We start from the raw sequence: 18,469 nt of genomic DNA, 5'->3' as shown, positions 1-18,469 counted from the left end.
AAATATTTACAATAACCAATAATAAGGAACACGTTTGCAAATCTGCGACAACGACGCTATTTTGATGAACGGATTTTTGACGGTTTAGAATTTAACAATAAACTCTCATTGCAAGTATAGTTTCTAAACCAACAATAATCCTTTCATACAAAAGTTTGGTTGTCATAAGTAACAAATCCCTTAAAAGTAATAACTGAAGTATTTAAACCTCGAGTCGTCTCTCAAGAAATTGCAGGGAAGTGTTCTTATAATTGGTTATGCAAAGGTATATTTTGGGGTTTTTGAAATAAGAAACAAGAAACGTAAATGGTAATGAAAATCAAATGATAAAGGGGTCTTGGCAAGGTTTGGTGGTCAAGGATCTCTATCCTTATCACTAACCACAACATGAGAATTGGTAAGGATCAATCCCAGTAAGTCATCCTCTAACTAGTAGTAAAGGAAAGTTAAATAAGCTATATCAATCCAAATCCATAAGTCCTAGCTCTCCACCAATTCAATTAGTGAGAACTAGATTTAATGGCCCCCAATCATCAATTACTTGGACATTAGTAACTCGAGTTCCTAAGTTACCATCCCAAGCCAAGAACATAAAATCCTACTCTAACATCATTCCAAGCATTTTATCAAACACTTGGTAGGCACAACACAAGAGCATAGAAAAGTAATAAGAGATAATAAAATCCAAACAACTAATTGAAAGCATCAATAACATAAATTAAAGAAAGCAATCATAAATATGAAATACCTCAAATTGCATTAAATAGAAAATCAAATCTAACATGAAAATTCATAAGCTAAATTGGAAAAATAGAGAAATCAATAAGAGGAATAGATGACCAAAGTGCTAGAACAATAATAGTAGAAGAAACCTAAATCAAAGAATAATAGAAATCTGAAATTGAAAAGGAATAAAACTAAGAATCCTAAAACTTAGAGAGAGGAGAGAGCCTCTCTCTCTCTCTCTAGAAAACTACATCTAAAACCTAAAATTATGTGAATGATAAGTGTCTGTCTGATTCCTCCACTCTGCAGCCTCTAATCTCTATTTTTGGGCTAAAATTGGGCCAAAAACAGCCCAGAAATCGCCCCCAGCAATTTCTGATACGTAAAGCACGTGGCTCAGGCGCGCGTACGCGTCATGCACGCGTACGCGTCGCTTGTCTGCGCACTATCCACGCGTACACGTGTTTTGTGCGTGCGCATCACCTAACAGTAAGGCAACTATGACAAACTATATATCATTTCGAAGCCCTGGATGTTAACTTTCCATCGCAACTAGAACAGGTTCATTTGGACTTTTGTAACTCAAGTTATGATCGATTGAGTGCGAAAAGGTCAGGGCTGATAGCTTAGCAATTCCTTCAACTTCTTGTATTCCTTCCACTTTTGAATGCTTTCTTTCCATCCTCTAAGCCGTTCCTGTCCTATAAACCCTAAAATCACTTAACACACATATCAAGGCATCGAATGGTAATAAGAGAGGATTAAAATTAGCAAAATTAAGGCCAAAGAAGCATGTTTTCAATCATAGCATCTATCTGGGAAAAAAATGTAAAAATCATGCATTTCATATGAATAAGTGTATAAAAGATTGATAAAATCCACTCTATTTAGCACAAGATAAACCATAAAATAGTGGTTTATCAATAAGGTTGGATTCCCATCATTTAGCAATAGTAGATTTTAATCCCATTTTAGCAGTAGTTTGATTTTATCTCTTGACAAACCTTTAGTCAAAGGGTCTGCTAAATTTCCTTGAGATCTTACATAAGTGATGGTAATTACACCATCATCTATTAGTTTCCTCACAAACTCATGTCTCAAACTAATATGTCTAGAATTTCCATTATAAACTTTATTATATATTCGAGACATGGTTAATTCACTATCACAGAAGATTGAAATGGTTGTCGTCTGCTGTGCCCACAGCTTTATATCATACAACAAATTTCTTAACCATTCCGCTTCTTTACCTGTGGCTGATAAAGCTACAAACTCAGCCTCTATAGTAGAATGTGTAATACATATTTGTTTCTTTGAGGCCCAACTTATTGCTCCACCACCTATGGTGAAAATCCATCCTGGATTGGATTTGTTATCACTAAGATTTGTAATCCAATTTGCGTTGGAATAACCTTCTAAAACTGCGGGATAATCACTATAATGTAATCCCAAGTTTATGGTTTTCTTGAGATAACCAAGAACTCTTGTTTAGCTTTCCAATGTTGATTGCTAGACTTTCCTGTAAACCTTGATAATTTGCACATAGCAAATGCTATATCAGGTCTAGTACAATGCATTGCATACATTAAACTTCCTATAGCACTAGCATATTCTAATTGTGCTATAGGTCTTCACATGTTTCCTTCTAATTTAAGATTAGGATCATAGGGCATATTAGATTCTTTAATTGTGAGATGATCAAACTTTTCTAATACCTTTTCGATATAATGAGATTGACTTAAAGTAAAGCCAACTTCATTCTTATGCACCTTTATGCCCAATATGGTATCAACTTCATTTAAATCCTTCATCTTGAATTTAGAAGTTAAATACTCCTTTATTACACGAATTCCTTCTAAATTTATTCCAATGATTAACATATCATCAAGACATCAACATATAAACAAATGATTACTCCATAATCTTTAGTAAATTTTGAGTAAATACATTTATTCGAACTATTATGTGAGAAACCATTTGATAACACTACTGAATCAAACTTCTCATGCCATTGTTTAGGTGCTTGTTTTAGCCCATACAAAGACTTAATTAATTTGCAAACTTTCTTTTAATTTTCGGGTAGCACATAGCCTTCCGGTTGCTCCATATAGATTTCTTCATTAAGATCTCCATTTAGAAAAGCCGTTTTAACATCCATTTGATGTATATAAAGCTTATGAATGGATGCTAATGCTATAAGAGTCTTAATAGAAGTCATTCTTGCCACAGGTGCGTAGGTATCAAAATAGTCTAGACCTTCTTGTTGTCTAAACCCCTTAGCCCCTAACCTTGCTTTAAAGGTTTGTAATGAACCATCAATGTTATACTTTCTTTTAAATAGCCACTTACATCCTATAGGCTTTGATCTTAGAGGCAAATCAACCAAGAACCAAGTATTGCTAGATAATATTGAGTGTATTTCATCATTTATTGCTTCTTTCCAAAAAGCAGAATCCCTTGAAGTCATAGCTTCTTTGAATGTTTGATGATCATCCTCTATATTCATCATAATAGGAATCTTGTTTGTTATAGAATTCCTAGTTCCTTCTACCAAAAAGGTGATAGCTTGAGAAGAAGTAAAATCTGGAACCAAGTCCTTTTCTTTTCTTACTCTCAAGCTCTTCCTTGGTTCAATAAACTCTTTGTCGCTTAGACGTTTATTGTTTTGATTATTTATTTCTTGTAAAATATTAGTATCATTTTAGGGATATTCTGAATTAGAAGTTGAATCATTGATAAATCTATTTTCAATAAATCCTACCTCTCTTGATTTAACAACTATATTAGACACTAAGTCTAATATTCTATATGCTTTAGAATTTTGAGCATATCCTATAAAAGTTTCTTTTATGGATTTTACCCCCAATTTAGTTCTCTTTTGATCAGAAACTTGATAAAAGGCTAAACACTCCCACACTTTAAGATAATTTAAATTAGATTTCCTTCCTTTCCAAATTTCATAAGGAGAAACCTTTCTATGTCTTAATGGTATCCTATTATGGATATAACATGAAATCAACAATGCTTCACCCCATAAATTGTAAAGAAATTTTGAATTTAGTAACATTGAATTAACCATATCCACTAAGGTACGATTTTTTCTTTTCACCAAACCATTTTGTTGCGGAGTATATGGAGCGGAAGATTCATGCACAATACCATGTAATTCACAAAAGTTATCAAATTCATTAGAAAAATAATCTCCACCTCGATCACTACGAAGAACTTTTATTTTCTTATCATGCATATTTTCTACTTTCATTTTATATTTCTTAAACATTTCAAAAGTTTCATCTTTATTTCTAAGTAAATACACATAAGTAAATCTAGAACAATCATCAATAAATGTTATAAAATATCTTTTTCTCCTCTAGTAATATTGCCATTTAGTTCATACTATGAATCAATTCTAATAAATGTGTATTTCTTTCAACTTTAAGAAAAGGTTAGTAATTTTAGATTGTATGCAAATATCACATTTCTTATTAAAATCCTTGTTACTAAGATTAATATAGTTATTCTTTTGCATATATTCAATTGATTTGTAATTTAAGTGTGCTAATTTACTATGCCATAAATCACAAGAATCAACAACATACAAGAAAACATTCACTTTATTAATACTACGTTTAAACATGCCTTCAATACAATATCCTTTTTCTATGAATACATCATTCTTAAGCAAGATTACTTTATCGGATTTCATTACAACTTTGAATCCTTTCTTACACAAGAGATTAACAGAAACTAAATTTTTTTCTCAAATCTGGAACATGAAATACATTTATTAAACTTAATTTCTCCAAATGTAAAATTCAATTCTATAGTTCCTTGACCACAAATTTTGGCTGAGTTGTCATTGCCCATTAAGACCTCTCTATTGTTCACTTCTTCATATGTTTTGAATTGGTTGCGATCATTGCAAACGTGAAAAGTAGCCCCTGAATCTAACCACCACTCAAGTGATTTTTCTTGTGTTACTCTGTTGACTTCTGTAACCATGCCAATATGCATGTTTTGTACTTTTTCTGCAACCATAGCAATTAGATCCTTCTCTTCTACTAAGTTGGTCTTTGGTGCTTTCTTTTTTAGAAGTCTACATTCTTTAATATAGTGTCCTTTCTTGTGACAATGATAACACTCTCTTTGTCTCTTCTTATCTTTTCTTTGAATCTTTAGAAAATTTTCTTTTCTTCTTGTTGGTGTTGTTTTCACCAATATGATTCACTTTAGAACTTTGAGAAAGATACACAGCATCACTTTTTTGAGTTTCCTCCTCTATACATATATGCCTTAGTAATTTCTCAATTGTGAAGTCCTCACCAAGATGTAAAAGTTTCTTCCTATAACCATTCCAAGATGAAGGCAATTTTGAAATAATTGCTCCAACTTCTAATGATTCAGGGATCACCACTTGTAGATCACGAAATCTACTTACAAGGATTTATAATTCATGAATTTGATCCATGACAGGCATAGTATCATTCATAATAAATTCAAAATATTTCATTATAATAAACTTATATGTTCCTTGTCGTTCAGTATTGTACTTTTCTTCCAAAGATTTCCAAATCTCCAATGGTGATTGAATTGACATATAGAGATCATAGAGTCGGTCGGATAAAGTGTTAAGAATATGACCTCGATATACAAAAGTATCTTTATCACATTTCTTCTTCAATTGAACAATCTTTTCTTTCTCTTCCGATGTGGAATTTTCAGCGACATCGGCAATTGGTGTAGTCTTTGGGTCAATCACATATGCAAGATTGAGAACCGAAAGAAGAAACATCATCTTGTCCTTCCAACGGTTGAAGTTCGTTCTATCAAAGCGATCTAACTTGACAAACTCTTGATTCATGACCTTGAACGTGGTGTTTTAATCTTGTGCCATATTCAAGGAGTATCTCTCTAAAATTTTTAGGTATATGAAGATGGTAAGATGACAAAATCTTATATTTGTGTAGTAATTTCAAGGCAAGATTAGATCGCTTTCTTTAGAGAGATATTTGTCTCCACACTTAGTTGCTATAAGGTTGATGACAATACTCTCCCAAGATACAATGAAACCAATAAATTTTTTAATTAGTAATAATAAGAAATTCTTAACTCTTTTGAACTTTAAAAGAAGGAGAAAATAAGGCTTGACAAAACAATTTTCTCTTACTGTATTTGTTTTGAGTATAAGGGATATATATATATCTTGCATGAATAACTAGAAGTCACGTACCATGTTGAATAGTTGTGACCCTTTGTTGTTGTGTGAATAGTCACAACCCTTTATTTTTTGTGTGAATAGGCATAATGTATCATTTCACACACTAACCATCACATACATAAATATATATCACCGGTTAACAAATAACTAACTCAAAACTGGTTAAGATTTTAACCGTTCACTTAAATATTAATATTAATATATATAAATTTGTAAATATCCTTTACATAATTGCGATTCTGCTCTCCAAAGAATTAATCTCCACATACAAAATTTTCTACTATACAAGTCTTACAAGTCCTAAAATTCACTTACTCCTAAAACACGCCTCTTATGGCACGTCCATTTCACGCTCCTCCTTAACAGATTTTTCAATCAACGCACGCACGCACGTTCTTCTTCTTCTTATTCTTCGTTATCGTCGTCATCAACACCACCTTTTTCTCCTCCTCCTCTTCTTCCTTCTTCTTTTTCATTAGATTTTCTTATCTTCCTTTCTTTTTCTCTTTCTCCTCCATCATCAGTTATCTCATTGTTGAATATAATGAATAATTCAAGTTCAGATTGTCAATTGAACCAGAACAAAATTGACTATTATTTTTGAATCCAATCAAGTGGCTGAAGTGTGGTTCAATTCAAAAGAAAAAATTGCAGCATTAGAGGAAATATTTTTCTGTATTTGCATCAAATTTGGATGTAACATGAAGATATTTGGGTGTAAAAACGAAGATACTTGGGTGTACTGTTATTCTGATAAGTTATGCATAATTCAAAACTCTTCCTCTTCCCCTTCCTCATCTTTTGCTGCTGCTTTTTTTTTCATCATCATCATCTTCTTCTTCTTCTTTTTTTCATATTCATCTTTGTCTTTTTGTTTTACCTTCTCAAGTTTTTTCTTATTTTTCTCTCTTAATAAGAATAAAAAAAATCAAACAAAGAAGAAGAAAAAATACATAATGCTGCAAAATTACTTAAAAGATGATGAACTTACATTCATTTAACTAAAAGAAACAAAGAAATAAGGAAAAGAAGAAGAAGAAAAAAATGCAACATTAGAGAAAATATTTTTCTGTACAAAAATGCTATTTATACACTAAAATTAGCCACCAATGTATTTGTGTATAAGTGTGCTTTAATTTATTTTCAATATATATTTGTATTCCAGTATGTATTTTATAATGGTGGCTGACTTTGGTGGCTGATTTTAGTGTACATGTAGCATAACTCGTTTCTGTATTTGCAGCAAATTTAGGTGTAAAACAAAGATATTTGGCTGTATTTTTATTCTGATAAATTCTGCATAATTCAGAACTCTTCATCTTCCTCCTCCTCATCTTCTGCTGCTTCTTCTTTTTTTTACCATCATCACGATCTTCTTCTTCTTTTTTTCATCGTTTTCTTTTTGTTTTACCTTCTCAAGTTTCTTCTTGTTTTACTCTCTTAACAAGAATAAAAACAAAAAATGAAACAAATAAAGAAGAAGAAGAAACACATAATGCTACAAAATTACTTGGAAGAAGATGAACTTATATTCATTTAACTAAAAGAAAGAAAGAAATAAGGAAAAGAAGAAGAAGAAGAAAATGCAGCATTAGAGGAAATATTTTTCTTAACAAAAATGCTATTTGTACACTAAAATCAGCCACTAAAATCAGCTACCAATGTATTTGTGTAAATATATGTGTGATTTAATTTATTTTCAATGTATATTTGTATTTGTAATACCCGATCTAACTGAAATTAATTAAATAATAAGTTAAGTAGGAGCGAATATGGTTGGAAGATTTGGCGATTGGAATTTGATGAATTAAATATGATATTTGGATTCAGTGAGTTTTTCCGAGTCGGAAGACATAGTTTTCTGCGTAAAAGCGCACAGTGGAATTTTGACCGGCAGTACTGGCTGAGACCTGTCTGGTACTACAGCTGAGAAAATTGATTATGAGTAAATAAGATTAAGAAATGAGGAATTATAATTAGGGGAGGTAGAAATATTTGAAGTGCGATTTAAAGCGCTAATCTTAAAGGTTTTGGTCCAAAATTGGGCCAACGGACAAAAATAAGTGAACTGGGCCTAAGTGGGCCCAAGACCCAACATATATAAACATTAGTTATGAGCATTTCAGCTCATTTTTACCCTAAAAGAGGAGTGTGGGGCGCTGAATTGAGAAGAGAGAAGAGAAGAGAAAACCTAACTCTCTTTGATCTTCAACCACCATAACTTGAGCTACGGAGCTCCGATTGACGAGCCGTTTGCGGCCACGCGTCGCTCTTCTCATCCTCTACATTTCTATCTAAGTTTTGTGGTATTTCCATTCATCTCTGCCCAGTTTTCGAAATTCCCCACTGTTACACGTTTTTGGGAAGTTAGTGTTGAAATCTTGTGATTTTGGGTGTTTAGGGATACTCCAACATGGATTCTAAGTGGGTTCTATCCCTACTCATATGGGCTGAGGTAAGAAGTGCTCAACCCTTGTGATTTGTCATTTTTATGAGCCCTAGGTTGATGTATGTATGTGATATTGGTTATGTTAGTGTATTTGATGATCTTGGTGCACAATTGGGAGATTGGTGTTGCTTGAGGAGCTTTGGTGAGGCTTAGGGCTAAGGTTGGTGGAGACTTCCAAAGAAATGCTCAATTGATTTGGCTACAAGAGGTACGTTTAAGTTTCATTTAAGTACCGTGTGGTGTGATGAGAATTCCTAGGCTAGATGCCCCTAGGATTAAGTTTGGATTGTGTAAATGGTTTGCTAAGATGCATAGTTGGTATGTCATGTGAAATTAATGATTGGATTGAGAATTGTGTGGCCTTGTATTTGGTATTGAAAATTTGATGTATTGGGTAATGAGTATTAATTTGTGGTTTATGCATTTAAATTGTGAAATTGGGCCGGAGGCCGTAAATTTTGGGCCGGAGACCGGAAAGAGGTAAGGGAGATAAGTTGATGTGTGCATTGTATGATGACACAAGTGATTGGATGAATTTCATATAATGAATATGCGAATGATTGGGTTGATTTTTGAATAATAAGGTTTGAGGAGTGAAGGGTGAAATTATGTAGATGAAGTATGTTTGGTTTTGGGTTGAGAAATATTATGTGGTCATATATGTGATTATGATTATTGATGTCTTGATGGTACGACGATGCATGAGAGGTATATATATTGTAATATATGCTTGAGGAATGATTAAGGTTGATTTGTGGGTGAAACCACGTGATAGTGATTATGATATTGATTATGTATAATGATGGTTGATTGGAAATAGTATTGTTGGAAATTGAGATGAGGAAGGATGTATGACATGTTGATATGTTTGTAATTTAGCCATTTGCTTGAAATAGGTAAAGATGGTTATATGATGGTCTTGTGATTCGTGGTAAAGTGTTAATGTATGAGTTGAGGAGGCTTGATGTTGATTTTGGTATATTTTGATTGGTTTCAAAAAGGGTTGAAATTGGCATGTTTTGGTTGATTTTGAAAAGAGTTGAAAATGGCTTGTTTTGAAAATGGCACTTTGTGGTCTTATATGAAAACATGGTTTTTGGGCATACTTTGACGGGACATAACTTGGACTACGGATCTCTGTTTTGTGCCAAATCTGTTTAGAAATGTAATTGGATCCGGGATGTCCATGCCGTTCAAAGAACGGGTGAAAAACGATTTAAAATGAGAAAGTTATGTCCGTCGGAAGATTGGGGGTTGAATATGTGAATTCTGCAGCTTTTAACTTAGAAAATTTTTAGCAGAATGACCCTCCACGCGTAGGCGCACTTGGCGCGTACGCGTCGTTCTTCAAGAAGGCACCATCCACGCGTGCACGTGGTGTGCGCGTGCGCGTCGATGCGCTGCACCCATTGCCCAGCCATTTTCCCGAGAGTTGTGCCAGAGTTGTGCCAGTCTTGTGCTTGGGGCGCAAGTGTACCCACGCGTACGCGTGGCTGACGCGTACGCGTCGTTGTCCATTTTTCAATACCGCGCGTCCGCGTGAATGGCGCGTATGCGTCGATGAGTTTTGTGGCCATCCACGCGTGTGCGTGGAGTACGCGTACGCGTGGCCCTGCTTTCATGCCAAAGTTGATTTTTGAGTTCTAAGAGCCAAATCTCATACTTCTAAGCCTCCGATCTCACCCCTTATATATTAAATCATTATGATATGCTTAGTAATGAGAAAGGAACTAGGGGATGTGGTAACTTGCGAGTGAAGCAAGGGGAAAAGTTATGATCAATAGTGATCAACGATGATTATATGAGATATAGAGATGACGGTAGAGTACCGTGTATGCCATGAGCCGAAGGGCTATATCTATTGATAAATGGCTGGTTCTTGATTGAACCATGAGCCGGATGGCTGAGTTATTGCCGGGTCACGGCAAAGCCATTATTGATTATGGCTGAGTATAAATGCATATATGATTAATGAATGAATGTGTTGAATGGATAATAATGGAAAATGTTGAAATGTGATGTGTAACCCCGGGTAGTAGGCAGTGGCGTTGTCCACTTGCTCCGGGTATGACGGAAAGGGATGTTTATGATAAATGAGTTATTTATGGAGTTTTGAATGAATGTAACTCTGATACCTGGGTAGTAGTAAGGGTTGGGTTCGTCCCACTTGCTCCAGGTTAATGTTTGAGATTTGATAACAATGAGGATTGATAATTTGAATTGAGATTGAATGAATATATGCTTAAGACCTGGGCAGTAGCAAGGGTTGTGGTTCGTCCCGCTTGCTCCGGGTCAATGCTTTTGAGATACCTGGGTAGTAGCAAGGGTTGTGGTTCGTCCCTTGCTCCGGGTTAATGCTTGAGATACCTGGGCAGTAGCAAGGGTTGTGGTTCGTCCCACTTGCTCCAGGTCAGAGATTGTGACGCCTGGGTAGTAGCGGTAGTAGTGGTGAATCCACTCGCTCCAGGTTGAGCTGTTAAACACCCGCCTGGGTAGTAGCCGCAGTAGTGGTTGTTCCACTGGCTCTGGGCTGAGCGGTAGTAGCAAGGGGGTTGTAGCTCAAACCTACTTGCTCCGCAAGGGGTGTTTCTGTCCATGGTTAGCTACCAGGACGTGTCGGGTTGGCTATATAACCGACAGATGATATCATCAGCCATAGGGCAGGCATACATCATTTGCATATGTTTGAATTGTTTGGGTTTGCCTATTTGTTTTGGATTTCTATATCATATATGCTATGTTACCTAATTACATGCTACTTGTTCTACTTGTACCTTATTTGTGTATTACCTGTCTGTATTGCTTGTGTTTGTACAACTGAGAGATCCCTCATGATGGTGTTGGTGGATGTTGGGGGCTGTTCTTGATGAGATGAATTGATAATGCGATTGCATAATGATGATGATTTTCGAATGAGATCATTTGAGCCCCCTGGGTAGACGCAGTGATGTGATTTCACTAGCTCCAGGCGAGGGTATGATGTATTGATATAGAGTTGCTGAGGCAGAACAACTGGTGATGGTTTTGTTTGATTCTGAGTCTGATTCGTGGAAGAATCAGCGAGTTGGAAAACATGTGTAACATGAACTAGATTTAGTATCCCCTTACGACAGATGCCTATTTATGGATTAGTGAGAATCTAGGCTGGATACTTGGTGAAAAGGAGTTTAGGATGCTTAGTGAGTTTTTATTGCAGTGCATTGTATTTATTTGGCACTTTTACCGTACTGGGAACCCATGGGCCCGGGGTTCTCATTCCGTATATATCTCTTGTTTTTCAGATACAGGTTCAGGTGCTCAGAAGTGAGCTGCGGTTCGTCTGAGAGACGGCGAAGATATTTATTTTCTCTACTTGTATTTTGCTTAGAATCTCTCCACCTTTGTTTTGAAAGGATTATATTATGTGTTGAACTCTTTTGAAACTTGCCTATAGAGGCTCTTATGTTTCCTTTGGGAGAGATTAGGATGTATTGTTGTCAACTACTTTCATACTGTACCCTAGCCGGCCTAAACTTCGCGGGTCGCGACTAGTGGCTATTACTTATGTTATATATATCTATCCGTTATCTATCTCTTAATCTCCTTTATGCCTTGTCCATTTATCGCTTTCGACTTCACAGTTTAACTTTTCGTTGTCGAAACGTGAGTGATACGTCTTCGCGATTTTATTTCTACTCTTTTCAGGCTTCTCGATTAATACTCCTTTCGAAATTAACTATATTTATATATTAAAAATCCACCTGAGAGTCGTACCACCGTAATATCATTGACTTATGACTCGAGCATAAGGATTTGAATATTAGGGTGTTACATTATGGTATCAGAGCAGTTCGTCCTCGTGAGCCTGAGGGATGGAACTGCTTATGCTTCAATGCATACTCTGAGTCTGTGCCTGCCTGCTAGTAGTTAGGGTATCTAACCGATACATCTAGCATGAAGTCCATGAGTGTACCTTTGGTACTTTGAAGCACTATACTTCCGATATTGAGACTGATCAACTTGATATCGATTGTTTGGTGTGTATAGGAACCAGATGGCGCCTCGTGGACCCGGTCGGGGACGTGAGAGAGATCGTACTAGTACGCAGGAACCGGAAGTCAACTCGAATAACCCGGTAAACCTTATGGCGGCGTTGGAGAATATGGCTGCTGCTATGCAAGCCACTGCGGAGGCTCTTGGGCAACAGATAAACAATAATGGCAATGGCGGAAGGGAAGCTCAGGGCCCGATGACACTGGCAACTTTCTTAAAGGTTAATCCACCTAAGTTCAAGGGAACCACCAATCCGACTGAAGCTGATACTTGGTTTCAGGCCATGGAGCGAGCACTGCAAGTGCAGTTGGTGCTTGAAGAGCAGCGTGTTGAATTTGCTACCTATCTGCTCACAGGGGAGGCATCGCATTGGTGGCAAGGGGCTCGACGTCTCCTACAACAGGGGAATGATCCTATCACTTGGGATGCCTTCCAGGTGGAATTCTATAAGAAGTACTTTCCAAATTCCACCAGGACAGCCAAGGAATTGGAGTTACTACAGCTGAAGCAAGGTGCTATGTCCGTATCTGAGTATACAGACAAATTTGAGGAGCTATTTAGGTTTTCCCGCATGTGTCAGGGAGCTCCGGGAGACTTCAAGGAATGGAAATGCATTAAGTATGAAGGAGGGCTCCGGAGCGACATCTTGAGTTCAGTGGGACCAATGGAGATCCGAACTTTTTCAGAGTTGGTGAATAAGAGCAGAATTGCTGAAGAGTGTGTGAAAAGGAGGGTTACAGAGGAAGGAAGTCATAGAGAGCACAACCAAGGATTTGCACCAAGGGTCCGAGAGTTTAAGGAGAGGGGATACATACAACACTTTTCCCAAGGACGGAATAACTTTACGACGAGTGAGGAGTCCCAAAGGAATGGTAAGGGAAAACGGGCAGCGGCTGCTTCTAATGTTTTGAGCTGTCAGAGGTGTGGAAGTCATCACCCAAATAGGCCATGCCGATTGGGGTTAGGCGTATGTTACAAGTGCGGGTTACCAGGGCATGTATCAAGAAATTGCCAACAAGGAGAGTCAGGATGCGGGCCGATTGCGACAGTAAGATTGAGGTAATTATTATCATCAAGCTTAAAGAACAGTGCGTGATTTTATAATACCGCCTATACAGTAAAACTGGGAATGTCAAGCTTAATATTAGACTGAGAAGCAAACCGGATGGTCCGAGTAAGGATTTGCCTTAATACAAATGGATAAATGCTTGTGATGTAAATGATTTTCTGTTGAGAATGATGTGTTGTGTTTGTTATATAGTTGGTTAATTTTTGGATTTTTGGCGAAACGGATTGAACCCGTGACTTTTAGTTCCTTTGATTTAAATAGATAAGCAATGGTCCTAAATGATGGATTTGGAAATGTTGATTTGAAATGCCAGTCATGCTAAGTTGTGGTTGGAAAATAAGTGGTGGAGCTAATACTTGACGAGAAATCAAAGTGGCATAGTAGAAGCTTGCTAAAGCGTTAGCATACTAGGGTAATAATAAGGAAAAGTGGGATATGATTAAAAATACTTTATGCTTTGAGTACTTAAAAGTTTAGTGAGCTTATACAGATACTGATTCTCGATAATTGGAATTAATTGCGGCGGTGAGCCTTAATGGTTCTGAAATGGATGAAGAAAATTATCATTGATGCATAGTCGGATTTAGATGATGATTGAGTGCAAGTTGTTGTGTTTGAGAGATGAGTGCTATGATGTTTGGTCATGGTGACCTTGGATTTTGATCAAGATTTGTAATGATCGGTTTCAGAGAAATCGTTTGGAAACCTTTAAATTGCAATACTGATGCGGTACTGAGATTGGTTTGAGGGAACCCGTGACGAGTGGTAAACTCCAATTTTTAGGGAGGTGCTGTTGAAAATTCTCCCAAGAATTGAAGGAGTGTTGGTTATATTTTTGAAAATGATTTTTGATCTGAGTAACTTCAACAAAAGAGATGTGTCTCAAAGCTTTTATAGATTAGTAAGCAAAGCGGATTCTAAGAGTTTGTCAGCTTGTTAGTCCAAACTCATTGAATTCTAAAAGCGAAGAAAGCTTTGATTGATTATAGTGATGTGGGATGATGGCTATGATTAACGATGATAGCATTATGATGAGACGGTAAAAGTAAGGAACGAGACTGTTGGTCGCGTTGAACGAACGACCGACCCTCAGAATAGAGAAATCAGAGCGCGGCAACGGAAGCGCGCAGAGTAAAAGGACCTTGGAACTGTTATGTGTTTGATATAAAGGTAGACTATGCTCGCGTACTCGTAGGGATGGATGGAATTTTCGAGGGCGAAAATTTCTGTTAGGGGGGTAGAATGTAATACCCGAGCTAACCAAAATTAATTAAATAATGAGTTAAGTAGGAGCGAATATGGTTGGAAGATTTGGCGATTGGAATTTGATGAATTAAATATGATATTTGGATTCAGTGAGTTTTTCCGAGTCGGAAGACATAGTTTTCTGCGTAAAAGCGCACAGTGGAATTTTGACCGGCAGTACTGGCTGAGACCTGTCTGGTACTACAGCTGAGAAAATTGATTATGAGTAAATAAGATTAAGAAATGAGGAATTATAATTAGGGGAGGTAGAAATATTTGAAGTGCGATTTAAAGCGCTAATCTTAAAGGTTTTGGTCCAAAATTGGGCCAACGGACAAAAATAAGTGAACTGGGCCTAAGTGGGCCCAAGACCCAACATATATAAACATTAGTTATGAGCATTTCAGCTCATTTTTACCCTAAAAGAGGAGTGTGGGGCGCTGAATTGAGAAGAGAGAAGAGAAGAGAGAAAACCTAACTCTCTTTGATCTTCAAACCACCATAACTTGAGCTACGGAGCTCCGATTGACGAGCCGTTTGCGGCCACGCGTCGCTCTTCTCATCCTCTACATTTCTATCTAAGTTTTGTAGTGAATATTCCATTCATCTCTGCCCAGTTTTCGAAATTCCCCACTGTTACACGTTTTTGGGAAGTTAGTGTTGAAATCTTGTGATTTTGGGTGTTTAGGGATACTCCAACATGGATTCTAAGTGGGTTCTATCCCTACTTCATATGGGCTGAGGTAAGAAGTGCTCAAACCCTTGTGATTTGTCATTTTTATGAGCCCTAGGTTGATGTATGTATGTGATATTGGTTATGTTAGTGTATTTGATGATCTTGGTGCACAATTGGGAGATTGGTGTTGCTTGAGGAGCTTTGGTGAGGCTTAGGGCTAAGGTTGGTGGAGACTTCCAAAGAAGATGCTCAATTGATTTGGCTACAAGAGGTACGGTTTAAGTTTCATTTAAGTACCGTGTGGTGTGATGAGAATTCCTAGGCTAGATGCCCCTAGGATTAAGTTTGGATTGTGTAAATGGTTGGTGCTAAGATGCATAGTTGGTATGTCATGTGAAATTAATGATTGGATTGAGAATTGTGTGGCCTTGTATGTTTGGTGTATTGAAAATTTGATGTATTGGGTAATGAGTATTAATTTGTGGTTTATGCATTTAAATTGTGAAATTGGGCCGGAGGCCGTAAATTTTGGGCCGGAGGCCGGAAAGAGGTAAGGGAGGTAAGTTGATGTATGCATTGTATGATGACACAAGTGATTGGATGAATTTCATATAATGAATATGCGAATGATTGGGTTGATTTTTGAATAATAAGGTTTGAGGAGTGAAGGGTGAAATTATGTAGATGAAGTATGTTTGGTTTTGGGTTGAGAAATATTATGTGGTCATATATGTGATTATGATTATTGATGTCTTGATGGTATGACGATGCATGAGAGGTATATATATTGTAATATATGCTTGAGGAATGATTAAGGTTGATTTGTGGGTGAAACCACGTGATAGTGATTATGATATTGATTATGTATAATGATGGTTGATTGGAAATAGTATTGGAAATTGAGATGAGGAAGGATGTATGACATGTTGATATGTTTGTAATTTAGCCATTTGCTTGAAATAGGTAAAGATGGTTATATGATGGTCTTGTGATTCGTGGTAAAGTGTTAATGTATGAGTTGAGGAGGCTTGATGTTGATTTTAGTATATTTTGATTGGTTTCAAAGAGGGTTGAAATTGGCATGTTTTGGTTGATTTTGAAAAGAGTTGAAAATGGCTTGTTTTGAAAATGGCACTTTGTGGTCTTATATGAAAACATGGTTTTTGGGCATACTTTGACGGGACATAACTTGGACTACGGATCTCTGTTTTGTGCCAAATCTGTTTAGAAATGTAATTGGATCCGGGATGTCCATGCCGTTCAAAGAACGGGTGAAAAACGATTTAAAATGAGAAAGTTATGTCCGCCGGAAGATTGGGGGTTGAATATGTGAATTCTGCAGCTTTTAACTTAGAAAATTTTTAGCAGAATGACCCTCCACGCGTAGGCGCACTTGGCGCGTACGCGTCGTTCTTCAAGAAGGCACCATCCACGCGTGCACGTGGTGTGCGCGTGCGCGTCGATGCGCTGCACCCATTGCCCAGCCATTTTCCCGAGAGTTGTGCCAGAGTTGTGCCAGTCTTGTGCTTGGGGCGCAAGTGTACCCACGCGTACGCGTGGCTGACGCGTACGCGTCGTTGTCCATTTTTCAATACCGCACGTCCGCGTGAATGGCGCGTATGCGTCGATGAGTTTTGTGGCCATCCACGCGTGTGCATGGAGTACGCGTACGCGTGGCCCTGCTTTCATGCCAAAGTTGATTTTTGAGTTCTAAGAGCCAAATCTCATACTTCTAAGCCTCCGATCTCACCCCTTATGTATTAAATCATTATGATATGCTTAGTAATGAGAAAGGAACTAGGGGATGTGGTAATTTGCGAGTGAAGCAAGGGGAAAAGTTATGATCAATAGTGATCAACGATGATTATATGAGATATAGAGGATGACGGTAGGAGTACCGTGTATGCCATGAGCCGAAGGGCTATATCTATTGATAAATGGCTGGTTCTTGATTGAACCATGAGCCGGATGGCTGAGTTATTGCCGGGTCACGGCAAAGCCATTATTGATTATGGCTGAGTATAAATGCATATATGATTAATGAATGAATGTGTTGAATGGATAATAATGGAAAATGTTGAAATGTGATGTGTAACCCCGGGTAGTAGGCAGTGGCGTTGTCCACTTGCTCCGGGTATGAGACGGAAAGGGATGTTTATGATAAATGAGTTATTTATGGAGTTTTGAATGAATGTAACTCTGATACCTGGGTAGTAGTAAGGGTTGGGGTTCGTCCCACTTGCTCCAGGTTAATGTTTGAGATTTGATAACAATGAGGATTGATAATTTGAATTGAGATTGAATGAATATATGCTTAAGATACCTGGGCAGTAGCAAGGGTTGTGGTTCGTCCCGCTTGCTCCGGGTCAATGCTTTTGAGATACCTGGGTAGTAGCAAGGGTTGTGGTTCGTCCCGCTTGCTCCGGGTTAATGCTTGAGATACCTGGGCAGTAGCAAGGGTTGTGGTTCGTCCCACTTGCTCCAGGTCAGAGATTGTGACACCTGGGTAGTAGCGGTAGTAGTGGTGAATCCACTCGCTCCAGGTTGAGCTGTTAAACACCCGCCTGGGTAGTAGCCGCAGTAGTGGTTGTTCCACTGGCTCTGGGCTGAGCGGGTAGTAGCAAGGGGGTTGTAGCTCAAACCTACTTGCTCCGCAAGGGGTGTTTCTGTCCATGGTTAGCTACCAGGACGTGTCGGGTTGGCTATATAACCGACAGATGATATCATCAGCCATAGGGCAGGCATACATCATTTGCATATGTTTGAATTGTTTGGGTTTGCCTATTTGTTTTGGATTTCTATATCATATATGCTATGTTACCTAATTACATGCTACTTGTTCTACTTGTACCTTATTTGTGTATTACCTGTCTGTATTGCTTGTGTTTGTACAACTGAGAGATCCCTCATGATGGTGTTGGTGGATGTTGGGGGCTGTTCTTGATGAGATGAATTGATAATGCGATTGCATAATGATGATGATTTTCGAATGAGATCATTTGAGCCCCCTGGGTAGACGCAGTGATGTGATTTCACTAACTCCAGGCGAGGGTA

Source organism: Arachis stenosperma, chromosome 10 (assembly GCF_014773155.1).
Source record: "Arachis stenosperma cultivar V10309 chromosome 10, arast.V10309.gnm1.PFL2, whole genome shotgun sequence".
NCBI classification, from domain to species: domain Eukaryota; kingdom Viridiplantae; phylum Streptophyta; class Magnoliopsida; order Fabales; family Fabaceae; genus Arachis; species Arachis stenosperma.
Note: the sequence above shows the minus strand (reverse complement) of the source record.